Genomic DNA, 16,614 nt, shown 5'->3' on the forward strand with positions numbered 1-16,614 from the left:
TGCTGAAGAAAATATTTTATTTTCTATCAAAACACATAATTTAAATTATTATTTTTGAAGCATTGGTGACATGAGCAATTTTCTGCAATTTAATTTTGCAATGTGGGACTTGCAAACATAAAAACTATTCACGATTTGGCAGGAATAATTCTTTGAAGCTCATTAAGCAGCTATTGAATCACTTAAACTATATAAACATTAGAAATATTTGTCCTAAAGACTAATTGAGCAATAAGAATTCACAATGTACCTGGGAGGATAAAGCAAAAGCTTTGGTTTGGAGCCCTCTTTATGACCTCATAATGTCCCAAAGCACTTTCTGGCTAATGAAGTATTTTGAGGAATAACAATTACTGTAATATAGGAAAGGCAGCAGTTAATTTGCAAATGGAGAAATCGCACAAATAGCAATGAGATAATTTATTTTTTTGAAAGGATAAATTATTTATCGTTGAAAAGAAAGATATGTTGCCAAAGCATTTTGTCGAACACATCAGGACAAACCCATGACCACTACCATCTAGAAGGACAAAAGCAGAGATACCTTGGAACCCCTCAACCTCAAGGACTGCAGCAGTTCAAGAAGGCAGCTTACCACCACCTTCTGAAGGGCAATTAAGGATAGGCAGTAAATGCTGGCCTAACCAGCCAAATCCACATCCCGTAAACTAATTTTTAAAAAATGGAAGAATGCAAAATTTCCAACAATCAGAACAATTTTTACAGGAGAAAAAGATGTTGATTGGTTGGTAAGTCGACTATGATTGGCCAAGATATTGCCCTGGAGAAAGCAATGGGGAATAAGTGGCACCCTTGCGTCTGGGTAATTCAGAAAGTGGTGCAAGGCTTGTATGGTAGCATGGCCCTTCAAGGGATGAGCCATCGTGCTCCACATATCTGGCTGTGGGAGCGCATGGACCTACATCAATGGAAAGACAGCGTAGGGGCTTGGGAGCAGGGACCCAGGCAGTATTGACCTGGAGTCAGACAGTTAAGACCGAGGAAGCAATTCCTCGGAAAGATTTCTAAGTGTGGTAACGATGGGAATTGCTGCGAGCTTACCAGCGCTCAGTCCAGCGAGGCTGGCAATGCAATTCAACGAGACCTCATGGACATCTTGCTGCAAATGAAGGCTTGCCAGCTGACTCGCCGGGACGGTTCACCAGCTCCTCGCTAACAAGGTCAAGCAGCACTTAAGCTGCACTTGCTCAACCAACCCCAGCCAGCTGGCAGCGATGGCGCCAAGGAGACCAGTCCAAAGATTTGGGGACGCTGACCTGCGGAGATTCTTAGACGCGGTGGAGGCCAGGAGGGATATCCTGTTTCCCCGTGAGTCCCTCATGGTGAGCGACAAGGCAGCTAAAGTTGCCTGGGATGAGGTGGCGGCAGCTGTCAGCTCGGGGAATATGACCAGGAGGACTGGTCAGCAGTGCAGGAAGAAAGTCAACGACGTACACCAGACAGCACAAGTGAGTAAACACCAATGACCCCTCATCCCAAGGAAGCACCCACCCCCGAACTCCTCATGTGACCCCAAGCCCTCCCCCCCCTCAAACTCCCTAACTCCGCCTTCACACTCCCCCTCCTACCACTGTGAACCATGCATGTGGCTAATGATACCCTCTCTTTGTCTCCTCAGGAAAAGCTCTCCCATAATCATTGGGAGAGGGCCCAGATGGGCGGACATAATAATCCTCATCTCCTTCGAGGAGCGGGCACACTGGAGTTGACCGGTATTTCCGAGGATAGATCAGTCAGCCATACGGAAGTTGGCGTACGCCACAGAGGTGAGGAACCACCGGGCTCCACCCGGGGAACCTGTCAAATATGAGTTGTTGTTGCCTTACTGACTGACCCATCCCTCCCACTGACTACATGTCCATTCTCCCGCAGGTCCTCCAGCCAACGGCACCAGCCCATCCCGGGCAACACCCTCTCCTGATGCCGACGAGAACACCTCGGAGGAGGGCTCCAAAAATGCAACCATGGTCATGGCACAGCTGTCATCCCCACCCCCCACCAGTGCAGATACTCACACCTCGGTGGGGCATGTTAATGGACAGGATTCTGGGGCACAGTCTAGTGAGCACGACACTGCTAATGATGCACATCAGGTGGAGGCAGGAATCCCTCGGCGAGAGGACAGTCGGAGGACTGCTGGATCCCAGGACCGAGCTGGGTCCCAGCCTAATCCTGAACCTGTGGAACAGAGTTACCCGGAACTAAACGTCGGAGGTTGAGGGGTGACCTGATAGAGGTCCAGAAAATTATGAGGGGCATAGATAGAGTGGATGGGCAGGCACACTTTCCCAGGGTGAAGGGGTTAGTCACAGGGACATGGGTTTAAAGCCCATGGGCAAAGTTGTGATGAGATGTGCGAGGCAGGTTTGTTACACAGAGGGTGGTGAGTGCTGGGAACGCGCTGCCAGGGGAGGGTGTGGAAGCAGATGCATTAACTGCATTCAAAAGGCATCTTGACAAATACATGGATAGGATAGACATAGCACAAGGAAGTGCTGAGGGTTTTGGCCAAGGTTGGTATCATGACCAGTACAGGCTTGGAGGGCCGAAGGGCCTCATCCTGTGCTTATTGTTCTTTGATGGAGATGACAGGGACCAACCTAGGCATTCAGAGGGAACTTCATTGCAGCAGGTCCCTAGCTGCTATGCTCCCAGGGCCCCGCCCTTTCTCTCCATTGGTTGGAGTTCAGAGGCCAGGGGCGCAGGAGATGCCGCCGGCCATGAGCGGCACCAAGGCCGCTGGTTATCGAAGAGAAGCTGACGAGGCGCTTCAATGAAAAACTGTTCAAGTCAAAAAGCAAGAATGAGAGTGACCTCTCCGGTCACTGCCAGGGTGGCGACCTCAATGGAGAGCCTGGTGCACGATGTCGGCTGCATGAGTGAAGGTGTCCAAGGCATCGCGCAGATGGTGACGGCCATGGCTGAGGGTCTTGGAAGGAAGTCTGAGTCACTGGGGGATGTCAACCAGCACCAGGCCAAACTTGATGGGGTTCTGCAGGACATGACCCGCTCTCAGATGGGCATGACTGAGGCGCTGCAGAACATGTCCCAGTGACTGAGGAGCAACACCGAGGCATCGACACAATGGTGCATACTATGGGGAACTGCCAGGGCTGGCAGAGGCAGCGGCAGATACAGAGGCAGCCGGGGCTCAAACCAGCTGCCCCTCCGTCCCAAGATGAACCCCGGGTCCTATGGGCACCGAGCGGGAGGATGGGGTGCTGGGTACCCATCTGGACCCATCCCAAGTTCTACCTCTCTAATGAGGTTGTGTCTTGCAGGCAGCACGTGGGACAGGGATGCATGTCTGTGCATGTGCCGCCGACAAGTGAGCCGAGGCCCTCAGGCCCCAGAGCTCCCAAGAGATGCCCGCCATGGGAAGAGCTGAGCAGCTGTCGGTCTCCACCTTTGATGTGCATCCTGGGGAAACACTGAGACACAGTGGTAGAGGTAGGAGGGCCAGGCACCTTGAGGACCACTGAAGGCAGTGAGACAGGTGTTGGGGGGTAGGTAGGGGGTGGAGAGGGGGTGTGGTGGTTGGGCGTGTGGGGGAGTGTTTTTTTTTTACAGCACATTAAACACCTTTTTCGTAACACCATTATGATCCCTGTCATTTCCTTCTGCAAAGCGGGCTGACTCCCAAACCCTTTGCCCAACTCCCCAGCGTACCCCACCACCGCACCATCCCATGGTGGCCCACCTGTGCCAAGGGTCCCACAACCCCACGCCCCACCGAGCACTGAGGTGGCAAGCTTACTGCCTCCGGGCTCTTTGCCTGTGAGAGAAGATGGCTGCTCACCTCCTCGGCTCCCCACAGCAGCCCTTCCGTCGGGTTCATGTTTTTCGAAAGGAGTACTAAGCAGTGGCAGCTTGAGCCCTTTCTGGGTTCGCTGTCATTAATTGTATAAAACGGAGCTTAAGTGGTGATAATTGGTTTCTCGCCACTCTATGGCATGATCCTGATTTTGCCAAGGTGAACAGGCTGGTTGCATCGCAAACCATTTGGCGCATGGTGCAGATCTCTTTTTTGGCCCCTCTTGCTTGAGCGAGGGCGCAATTAGGCCGGAGAATCGTGCCCCTGGTAATCGTTGCTCTGTGCTTGTATATAGCTGCCTTTGTTTCTTGTTAAGGAAACCCCCTTTGCTATTACTGGAAGTCGCCAGTGTAGTGTCTCGAACTTGGGGTTCAGGGTGGATGCCACATGTCTGCATCCACTCGAAGAAAAGGTTAGAGCCAAAGAAGAGGTCTAAGAATGTAGCCATGTTAAAGTATTTCCTGGGGATGGTGAACTATTTTGGTAGCTTCATTCCCAACCTAGCCATGACATTGGTGCCACTCCACCTTCTATTGAGAAAACACCTACATTGGCACAGGAAAGAGCCACACGAGCAAACTTTCTACCTTCTCCTGTACCGGAGTCTTCTGCAGATAACAAGACTACCTTCAAGGTGGAGGAGCAAGTTGGAGAATTGAGGTGGTCCATAAGGACTCCAAGGTCCCCAGACAGAGTGACTTTGTGATGAACTCTATTTCCTTATGTCTCTTGTCCTTTCACATGTACATAACACTTGTATAGAGCTGGTATTGCAAAATGTAATTCAGGGACTTTAGGGTTTTTATATGTAGTGTTGACAAAGAATATAAGAAGATTGAATCAAAACTAACTTATTTTACAGCGCTAAACTAAAATGAAGCTTGCACATTCTACTGAGTTAAAGATAATAAATTAATGATACTGAATCTGTAGTACAGTATTCAATATTCTATCGAACTATTAAACTACACTCTGACTTGACCTCGTGCTATATTTCTCGATTCAACTTTCAATCTGCCCTCTTCATGTTCTCTTCAGCTTCTCCCAGAATTCCCAAAGATGCTGTCTTATATACAGTGAATTAGTGACACCCTCTGGTGTTTGATTTACACAAAGATTCAGATATTAAGCCATTACTATTCTGGCATTATACATATTATTACACATATTATTTTTGTTTGCAGAGAATGGGTTCCTGCTTGTGAATATAGACCTGAGGGCGTAAATAGGCCACACTATGAACTTTTCTTTTTCCCATTAAGGGGCAATTTAGCATGGCCAATCCACCTAGCCTGCACTTGGGTTGTGGGGGCAAAACTTACGCAAACACAGGGAGACTGTGCAAACTCCACATGGACAGTGACCCTGAGCCAGGATCGAAATTGGGACCTCGATGCCATGAGGCAGCAGGGCTAACCCACTACGCCACCGTGCTGCCCTCACACTACGAACTTGACTGGGAAGTACAGTTGTCAGCTAGGCATTTGTAGAAACTTACTGCTCTTCAAGTAGCATCATGGAATCTTTTACAAGCCTCGGAGAGGGCTGTTTAACACGTCACCAGAGGTTCATGCCCTTGGCACTGCCTACACAGTGATTTTGAGGGGTATGAGGAAACAGATCTGGGAAAACCTTAAGGGGCAAAGAGACAATAAGCGGGATTATCCCACCACCACCACCTGCTGTGTGCTTTCTGGCCTCACCAATATCTGCAGTACTTTGCATGTCTCGCCTGTCCTGCCACCAGAGAACTCCTCTTGGAAAAATCCTGCCAGCAGGAAGAACCAGAAACTCCACCTTTTGGTTTATTTCAGCTCAGGATGGCTGCTGAGGCCTGTCCATGGTGGATACTAGTGTGTTGGCATTGCTGGTGTCAGGGCAAACAAAGGCTGGCAGTTGGCACTCAGTTGGAATAAGGGCTATAAGAGACAATAGGAGATGAAATGAAATGAAAAATGAAATGAAAATCGTTTATTGTCACGAGTAGGCTTCAATGAAGTTACTGTGAAAAGCCCCTAGTCGCCACATTCCGGTGAACTGTGCTGCTGGCCTGCTTGGTCTGCTTTAAAAGCCAGCGATTTAGCCAAGTGAGCTAAACCAGCCCTTGGGTGAGTGGGGTTCATGGGTTCGCACGAAGTTGGCATTGGTTCTGTAAAGGGTCAAGGAGCAGAAACAAATACCAAAGCTTTGGAAAAGCAACAGGAAACAAATAGACAGGCAGCAAAAAGAAATGGATAACAAAAACACAGGAGTGAAGGCACAGCATCAAACAGATGAGGCTAAAATATTGATAGCACACACACAAGACAGCAGATCATTGCTGGTATCCATTCTCCACAAGACTCTCCTCCCACCTTTTCCCATATAACTCCATCGACATATCACCTTCCACTCATATTCTTACAACTTCATGCACAATTAACTTCTCTTGCATGCCCTGTTGGAACTATCTTATATTTGTGGCCTCTGGTTCTGGTCTCTTCTGTAATAGAAATATCTACCTCGACCCGATCATACCCAGATGTAAACTCAAATATCTCTATCAGGTCTCCCCAGAGTTTCCACTCTTCTATACTCATAAGTATATCTTCTCATGTGGTATTATTCTAATAAGACTTTTTACCTTTGACTATGTCCTTTTCAGAATATGGAGATCAGTAAAAATAAAAAAAACCCATTGACTATTGATTTATTGCCCGGATGTAGAAATATATATATGTTTCTGGAACCTATCTCTTCAATCATCTGAGGAAGGAGCTATGCTCTGAAAGCTAGTGATTCAAAACAAACCTGTGGAACTTTAACCTGGTGTTGTAAGACTTCTTACTGTCCTCTAGATGGCATGGTCGTGGGTTTGGAAGGTGCTGCTTTAGGAGTTTTGACGAGGTCCTGCAGTGGATCTTGCAGATACAGTGGATAGCATTCCTCCCTCTGAGCCAGAAGCTCTGGTTTCGAGTCCCACCCCAGCATTGATGGCCAAAGATGTGTTTGTAACGCGGCCAACAAGCTAAGTATCAACCGTGCAAGACATATACCAATGGAAGGCAGTAAGAGCGGGAGAGGTTCCTGGTCAGCCAGAAAGAAAGTTGAAGCCTCGATCATCAGTGTCCATTACTCCAGAAAACAGCATACAAATACATGTTGCCACAGCAACTCCGACTCCTTCAGTCAACTGTAACATTCCACCACCAAAGACCAGTGGAGAGGATGCGGAGGAAGGAATATGTATGTGAATATTTGAAATTCGTAAAGTCTTTTTGCCCAGATCTCTTTGTTCCCTGTTACTTTGCAGCATATGGTGGTAGCTGTTCCTGCTCTTTGTCTCTTAGACTGTCTCCTAGACACTATTTGTTGGTTCTCTTTGTCTTTTGATGCTTTGTCTGTCTCACTGGCCCATGGCTCTTGGTGGGTGTGTTTCTTTTAGTCCCCCTCACTTTATTTGCCGTTATTTGTTCCTGCCTCTTTGTCTTTTGTTTCTGAGCCCCTGCCTTTTTGCCCTTGACTTCTTACCAGCTGATTGCTTGCTTACAGTCTCTTTGTTCCCTCTCCTATTCATCTCCATTTTATTTTGTAACCTTAAATAATAAGCTCAGTCTGAGTTTCAATGTTGAAAATCTTCAAGGCTCAAAAGTTCAAGTTGTTCATGCTTTATTGTAAACCAAATGCTGTAACCAAACTCAACCTAAGAACTGTAAACTTCTCCAATTGCTAAAATCTGCAGGCTTTTAAATTCAAGTCTGTCGCCAGGTAATTGCTCCTGCAAAATACCTTGGCTGGGATTTAATAGAAAGATTTCAAAGTGTGGTAGTCAGAGGGAGATGCCGCGAGCTTCCACACCCCCCCCCCCCCCCCCCCCACCTCCAAGAGAACATCTCCAAGGGGAGCTCCGAGTAAACTACAGTGTTCACGGCACAACCCTCCATCAGTGCAGAGACACACACCTTGGTGGGAAATGGGAGTGGTCAGGCTTCTGGGACACAATCTGGTGAGCACCACACAGTTGCTGATGCACATCAGATGGAGGCAGGAACACCCAGGTGAAACAGATCAGAGGTCTGCTGGATCTCAGGGCCCAGCTGGATCCCAGTCAGATGCTGAGCCTCTGCCGCAGGTTTACCCGGAGTTTCTGCTGTCGATAGGGTGAAGCCATGAGATTCAGAGGAGGATGTCAGCGATGCTCCAGCAGGCCCGGAGCTGATTGAGGGAGTCCCAATGTCCCATCACTCTGCAGGAGATGGCACCAGCAATGCGTGGCACTGAGGCCAAAACTGCTCGGCTGGTGACCGTAGTAGAGAGCCTGGTACACAACGTAGGCAGACTAAATGGAGGTGTCCAACAACGCATAGCTCAGTCGGTTACAGCCACGGCTGAGAACCTTGGCAGCATGTCCGACTTGCTGGATGACCCAGGTGGACTTTTCTAAGGTACTGCAGAGCAGGCCCGAATTGAAGCTGGTCATTGCTGAGGCACTCCAGAGCATATCCCGGTCACTGAGAAACATGTCCCAGTCACAGGTAGGCCTTGCCGGGAAGCTCAAGAGCATGTACCAATCACAAAGGAGCACTGTCGTGGGCGTCAACACCATGCTGCCTGTGGTGATATCATGGCTATGAAGTAATTCACCGACTGACCACTAGGATTCTCATTCGTATACAAGTTAATGTTAAAGTCAGGTGGCCTCAGACTGCCGATAATAATCTTGACTATAATAAAAATCTTGACTGGCTATAATAATCTTTATTATTGTCACGAGTAGGCTTAGATTAATATTGCAATGAAGTTACTGTGAAAAGCCCTCCGGTGCCTGTTTCGGTACACAGAGGGAGAACTCAGACTGTCCAAATTACCTCACAGCACATCTTTTTCGGGACTTGTGGGAGGAAAATGGAGCACCCGGAGGAAACCCACACAGACATGGTATAATGTGCAGACTCCGCACAGGCAGTCACCTAAGCCGGGAATCGAACCTGGGACTTTGGCAGTGTGAAGTAACAGTATAGACCACTGTGCCACCATGAATAGGGAGCTGGGAGAGGGGTTGTTTATGCATGTTTATACTATTATCATCTGGTGTTTTGTACATATTTGTGTTGCACGTTTTGCTATGGGGGCAAAACGCGTTTATTGGGGTGTATTAACTTGCCTGTGTTAAAGGCCGTGTGCTTAACACCACTAGGCTCTGTCTATGTATTTTCAGCTCAGGAGTCGCCAGTTGCCATATAGACAACTCACATATATTCCAAGGTCAGGTTCAAAGTAATAAAACGATACACCGATTAGTAAGTTCCAAACGATCAATATTTATTATACAATAAATATTGTATATTTATGGCACCGAAACCGGTGCTCCGGTTTCCTCCCACAGTCCAAAGATGTGCGGGTTAGGTGGATTGGCCATGCTAAATTGCCCATAGTGTAAGATTAATGGGGGGATTGTTGGGTTACGGGTATACGGGTTACGTGGGTTTAAGTAGGGTGATCATTGCTCGGCACAACATCGAGGGCCGAAGGGCCTGTTCTGTGCTGTACTGTTCTATGTTCTATGTTCTAATTATAATAAATACGCATGCACACACTAAGGGACTAAGCTATGACTAAACTAAGCAAACAGAATACTTAACTACACAGGAACAGGCAAGGTCAGGGAGCGAGGCCTTCATCCCGGTCTTGGGCTGCAACCTTCAGAAAGCGTGCTGGTCACTGGGGGTCTAGCGGGCTTGGTTCGCGTAGCGAGCGTCGTATTGGCACTTACGGTTCGGCGGCTGGTGCTCAACGGCTGGAGTCAGGATACACGTTGGAGGTCTTGGTCAAAGCCGGAGCACGAAACAACAGACAGGACCATGTGTGGGGGTCTATTTTTATAGGGGTCCCCAATGTCCTTCCCTCTTCCTGGGCGGGCTTTACCTTCAGGTATCGATTGGATCGCTTCCAATCGATATCTTTTGAATTCCTCCAATGTGAGGGTCTTTCTCGATGGTGGGGGCGGTTTCTATAGTGGATACTTCTGGTGCCGCTCTGTCTGGACATCCACTTAAAGTATCTTATTCAAACCCAAATGTTGCCATTGTGTGTGCCTAGATCTGGACTGCCTCATTAGTATGTAGAACGTTCTGCCATTATCACCTTTGGTTGGAGATCTTCCACCTGGCCAGAAACTGGTTTTGCTGCTTGCAAAATGCTAATGAGTGTTTGCAGGCTGTTTGCCTTGGCTAAACTGTTTTTCCCTACAGTCTTAGCGATTCCCCATTTTGTTTGGTTCAGTGTCCATTTCAGGTGGCTACAGTGGCTACATTTTACCCACAGTTAATGCTAATAAATCATGAATAGCTTTAGCTACAAATGTTCTTGTAATATAAATCAGGCCATCCGAAAGAACATCACATGGTACCAGAACTGCTTGGTAATAAACACTGAGAAAAAACAATCGCATCTTCGAGTGAAGCCTGCCACAAGGTCCATTGAGATTTTAAGATTTTGCAGACTGCCAGAATTAACAACATGGAGTCATTGAAGCCACCAATGATTCTCAGATTCCATGGTAATAGAAACATAGAACAGTACAGCACAGAACAGGCCCTTCAGCTCTCAATGTTGTGCCGAGCAATGATCACGCTACTCAAGCCAACGTATCCACCCAACGCAATGTGGACAGCAACTGCCGTGTTTTTAAACAATAATTTAATCGGTTTCTTACGGCAATAAATTTAGGAGATCAATCTGATTTGCGAACAGTAGTGATGCTCCTAACAACTGCAGCGCCCAAAGCAATTGCTGTGTTTAATACGTTCAAATTTGAAAAAAATTGTAAAAAATTAATTAAAGTAATTTGAAGGTTTGTTAGTCTCACGAACCACAACCACAGCATTCTAAATGTTTCTCAGTAATGGTTGCGTCTTCTCAGAGGAAAGCACTTCAGTTGTCTCCGTTTTCCAAAAAGTCAGGACACTTCCAAAAAAAGATGGAAAAGTTTCTGCAGCTCCTCGAACACCAACAAACAGGTTAAAGATCAGGATGAAGTATCTCTTTGTAAAAGATGTGACCAAGGGCACAAATTACGGCAGTGTCCAGCATTTGGCAAGTTTTGTTCCAGATGCAAAGGACAAAATCACTTAGTTCAGTATTGTTTCTCTGAACTCAATCCCAGATCAATCAGCACAATACAATACACAGGGCAGGTTTCTCCGTCCCACTGCACCAGAGTTCTGGATTCTTCATTTCGCCAGCTGGTCAATGGGGTTTCCCATTGTGGGGCAGCCACATGCTGTCAGGAAACCCCCGGGCTGCCAGAAAATTGAGAATCCTGACGGCAGAGAATTAAGCCTACAGTCTCCAGTGAGAAACATCATTGTTTGTTGGGGTAAGAACAGAGAAGAATAATTTTTGGAGACATCAAAAAATTCTCCAGTATTTAAAAAAATGCAAACTGATGCTCGATTTAAAATAAATGCGGTTGATGAGGACAAATGGTTGCTATCACCTGAAGTGAACAGTACAGTGGTCCAGTTGAAGTTAGACACTGGTGCCAAAGCCAATTTAATCAGCTTGACTGATTTAAGAAATCTACAAATTCAGCCAATTAGAAGAAGTCACAAAATATCTCTGAGAGATGATAATGGTTCAAGCATTAAATGTTATGGTGCTTGTGGCCTGAGTGTGGTGGTGAAGAACACAGTTCATTCCATTCAATCTGTACTGTTTCAGAAGGTTTGGATTAATTATTAGGTGATCAGTCCTGTGAAGAATTAGATCTAGCGCAGTTGGTATACAGCATCCACACGGGATTGGAACAGTAATCCAATGATTCTGAGAACATTATCAGCAAATTCACTGATTTTAGTGCACTACCATTCATCAACAAGATACAATTGAAAGAATATCCATTGTCTGATGCACCGATACAAACAATTAGCCGTGATAGTACTGAAGATGCGGATCTGCATGTCAATCTCATTTCTACCCTATCACCCTTATCCGATACAAAATCACAAGTTATCAAGAAGATGGAAGAACCTACCAATGGGGTAAATTCCATGGTAATGTGTGAAACAAAAAAATGGTGATGCTCGTCTCGGCGTGGATCCCAAAGACCTTAAAGAGAAAAGTGTACATGTTGTAAAACAATCTTTACAGTAAGCAATGGACAGCCAATCTGATCCATATCTCGTGAAATCACATTACAAAGCTTTACCATTGTCACATGGTAGATCGTCCGCAGAGTTACTCATGAATAGAAGGCTGCGTACCACACATCCATACTTGGAACAGAAGGAAGAGAATGCAATGGTACTGCAGGAAATACAAAACATTAAAGCAAAACAAAAACAGTTCTATAATAGTGTCCAGAACTTTACCACCTCTGAGTAGTGATGACATTGTGAGAATAGAAGATTCAGGCAATTGGTCGAGAAAAGCCATTGTACTTGAAGAGGTAGCACCTCGTTTCTACAATGTACAGACAGAGGATGGGTAGATTTTGAGAAGAAATCGTTGCGCACTCTTGAAAACCAGAGAAGACTTTCACAACAACGTGATGGATGACGAATCTATGTCAGAATCAACATCAGCTGCAGTGTCAGATAGGTCAGCAGTTCCTGAGCATGAGAATGTCATGGAGAACATTGAATCTTCAAGTTCTGAGCAGCAAGGTCAAACTTTGAGAAGATCAACCAGAGTCATAAGAAAACCTGATCGATTCAATTTGTAGATTTGGACTATTTGTACATCCTATGCTTTCTGTTCTTGTATATATATATCATTGTTAAACCAGTTGTATAATTTTAAAGAGTAAATGAATACTGTTAGATTCACAGGCTAATGATATCACATGTAAGTACACTGATGATAATTTATTCATTTATTCTTTCAAAGGAAAGGGGATGTGGTGATATCATGATTGTGTTGCAATTCACCGACTGACCACCAGGAGTCTCATTAGGACACAAGTGAATGTCAGGTGACATCAGTCTGACTCGGGCGCTGGGAGGGTTGCTTGTGCATGTTCATACAGTTATTCATCTGTTTTGTATATATTTGATAAATGTTAATAAACTGTTTATAGCTTTCACTACAAGTGTTCTTGTAATATAAAGATGCAGAGGCAGTTGGAGCTCAGTCCAGCTGCCTCTCCGTCCCAAGGTGACCCCAGGGCCCTAAGGGCACTGACCTGGAGGAGGGGCCGGTGGGCGCCAACCCAGAGCCACCCTATGAAATGACGATGGAAGCTACCAGCTCGCCAAGTTCCATCCCCCCTGACAATGGCACACCACGGAGTCAGCCTCTGGAGCAGGTTGCACAGCGAGACATGTGCCGCCGGCAAGTGGGCCATCTCTCACCCCAGGGCCTCCAGGGGATGCCCGCCTGGGGTATCGAAGTCCATGGGAGGTGTTAAGCAGCAGCTGCCTCCACCTCTGATGTGTATCCTGGAGACATACCAAGACACAGTGGTACAGTATGGAAGGATAAACAGATCGAGGAGCACTGAGAAAGCACTGAGGGAGGGGGTGAAGAATAGGGAGGCAAACCCGGGAAAGGTGGTCAGGTGTGGGGGCGGAGAATGGATGGGGGGGAGAATGGGTGGGAGGGAAAATGGGTGGGGAGTGATTGGGCGGCGGGGGGGAAGGGGTAAGATGACAGACAAAGCCATGTCCTCTGAGAAGCAAGCGAGAATCAGGGCCTTCCTGGCTCTCTGCGCGTTCTGGATCCTCGCCGCTGACGCCTGTCCTACTGGCTGGTCCTTCAGCTCCTCCCCACACAATTTCCAGCCCCTCATGGTCCCGCTCTTCCTCCTCAGTAGCCGCATGTTCCTCCCCCTCTACATCCAGAACCTGCAGCATATCGTCCTGGTGCTGCTCCAGATGGTGGAGGCCACAGCACACCACCACAAGGCGAGCCGCTATCCAGGGGGTGTACTCCACCAGAGTAGCCAAGGCATTGGCACTGCATTTTGAGTAGTCAGATACATTGCTCAATGACAACCTGGGTGGCCTCATGGGCCTCATTGTATCGAGTCTCCTCATCGGTCACCAGCCTCCTTACTGGCATCATTATATAGGTCATCAGTGGATGCCCCTTAAACACGAAGAGCCTACTGGCTATCCTGGGGTGGTCCCCAAAGAGGCTGGGAATATCTGACTACCCCAGTATGTAGCTGTCGTCCACACTCATTGGGAAGCGTGCACACACGCGTATGATCTTCATGTGGTGGTCGCACACGATTTGGATGTTCAGAGAGTGGAACTCCTTCTTGTTGATGTAAGGCACTCCCTGTCACCCCAGTGTGTACAAGGCAACATGTGTGCCATCTATTACCCCATGGACTGGGGCATCTCGTTGATGGCAGAGAATCCTGCTACCCAGGCACCTTGTTGGGTCTGGTCCAGGTCAAAGTTTATATAGTTGGCTGCCCGGGCAAACAGGTCATCAGTGACATTGTGAGTCCCCGCACGAGCTCTGGAATGATCCTGAGCCATAGAAGCTCGGGGCTGCGGTGACCTCGACGGCCATCGGACATGGCACAGGTGCCACACTGTCCCCGAGTTGTGGCGGAGTTCCTGCAGCACATGAAAATGAAAAATGAAAATGAAAATCGCTTATTGTCACGAGTAGGCTTCAATTAAGTTACTGTGAAAAGCCCCTAGTTGCCACGTTCCGGCGCCTGTCCGGGGAGGCTGGTACGGGAATCGAACCATGCTGCTGGCCTGCTTGGTCTGCTTTAAAAGCCAGTGATTTAGCCCAGTGAGCTAAACCAGACATGCTGTCTGTCATCTCTTTGAAGGACCAGCGAAGCCTGTAAAACCTGGGTGGTCACCTGTCTCCCCATCTGGGTCCCTCCCTTGCCTGGTGGACAGCCGGGTTCTTAGGCTGAGGGTGGGGGCCTGCACATGGGCCACCACCTCGGGTCTCTGCCGATGCTGCTGCCACCGCCTTCTCCATCGTCTGGCCGCCTGGCCTGCCAACAGCACCGCGAGAGCAACTTTCGTGTGGTCCAAGATATCATCCATCTCGTGTAATATCTGCAAGGCATTGGGGAGGGTGAGAGCCTGACAACCAGCTGTGTCTTCCACCTGGGACTCTCCCATGGCTCATCGGCCTCCCCCCACTTCACTTCCCCTGCCTTCCTTCAGGGTGTCATTCAACCCATTCTGCCCACACACCCCCAGCCTCAGCAGCGGTCCCTGGTCACCAGACCCCAGATCCTGTACCCCAGACACCAGCGCCGGTCCCCTCCTTGGTGCACACAGCACCCTCTGCTCACGGAAATGTCCCCAGTGCTGGGACCCACTTGGGAGCTGTGAAGTGCTCACTTGACCACGATTATCAAATCTCTATTAGCAATTGCCTTCAGCCACGAGGCCAAAGGCCGCCTCGGTCAGTGAGAGCTATGATTGGTCGGTGAGAGACAGGTTGGTCAGTGGGAGAGACAGGCAGGAGCTGGAGTTGCCCCCCTTATGGGTGCACATGATCCGGGGGTGGCATGGTGGACCTGCACGCACTGAGGCACCCACCAACCCAGGGATAACGCCCTTCCTGTGGCCATGGCGTCCCCCACGGGGGTTCCCATACCACTTCTCCCCCACCTCCCCAAGAACTGGGGTAGCAACTCCCAGTCCCCCCAATGGTTAATCACCCCCTTGCATCCCACAGCAGCCATTCCGCCAGCTTCACGTTTTTAAAACGTGCACTAAACGGTGATGTGTTATCTGCGCTGGTCTAACATCGACTGCAACTGGATGCAGTAAAACAAAAAACAGGCTTCCTACACAGGAGATGGTCCAACACTGTGTTATTGAACCAGTTGATTGCTGTACATAATCTGCTGTGGGTTTACACTCTATTAACCTAGCTGATAACCTCCTACTGGCTTGACCAGACTAGCTCTCTACCACATGGTGATAATGTTCATTGGCCTGTGCACTGTGACTATCTCCTGTAATTCATAATATGGAAAGATGTGTCATTTGAAACATGGAAGTCTGGCAACATCTGGTCTGAGAGAAATATGAGAGAATACAGGGAAAGATCCCATGAAGGGTTAACAGCAGCTGCAAAGGGCAGGATTATAAAATGCAGATTCCTTCTCCCAAACAAACACACAGTATTTTTGTATGAAGTTAAAAGCAATGTTTCACACCTTCATTGAAATTCACTATCTTAGTAAACAGCTGGAAAGGAAAGGATGAGGTTCAGTTGAATTTTGTGACAATTCTAGGTGTGAAGTTCTGCCGACATCAGGTAAATTAAAGAAAATTGGAGATTATCAGTCGACGAGAAACATAATTAAAAGCCAAAATCAAAGTCAAAATTATGAGCTGAGGACACAATTGGAAAATAAAACTTTAGAAATGATGGAACCAAACTAAAATTCACACCTCTATTGAAACCAAAGCATTTTTAAATATCACAAAGGAACTTTGAACATCACAAAGGAAACAATGTAATCAGAGACCTGAGAGGTGAGGTCATGTCAAAATGAATACTTAGTTGTATTAGAATGTTTAGATCAAAGATACTTTTTACAATCAAAATGAAATAATAGTTACTTTACAATAAGGTCATAAAAACTTAATAACTGTTAGAAAGAGAATATAAACCCAGAGACCAGAGCAGGAACTACCAGAACTAGAACTCAGAGAGAAGGAGAGAAGGAACAAGAGAAGCAAGCAGAGTCAGCTTACAGCCAGCTCGGTCATGGGAAAGATAAGACATAGCATAGTTTAAAGAAGATCGATTGTCAAGTTGGGCCTGAAGGTCCTTTCAACCAACCAGAAGGATCCAGAAGC

Source organism: Scyliorhinus canicula, chromosome 19 (genome assembly GCF_902713615.1).
Source record: "Scyliorhinus canicula chromosome 19, sScyCan1.1, whole genome shotgun sequence".
Lineage (NCBI taxonomy): Eukaryota > Metazoa > Chordata > Chondrichthyes > Carcharhiniformes > Scyliorhinidae > Scyliorhinus > Scyliorhinus canicula.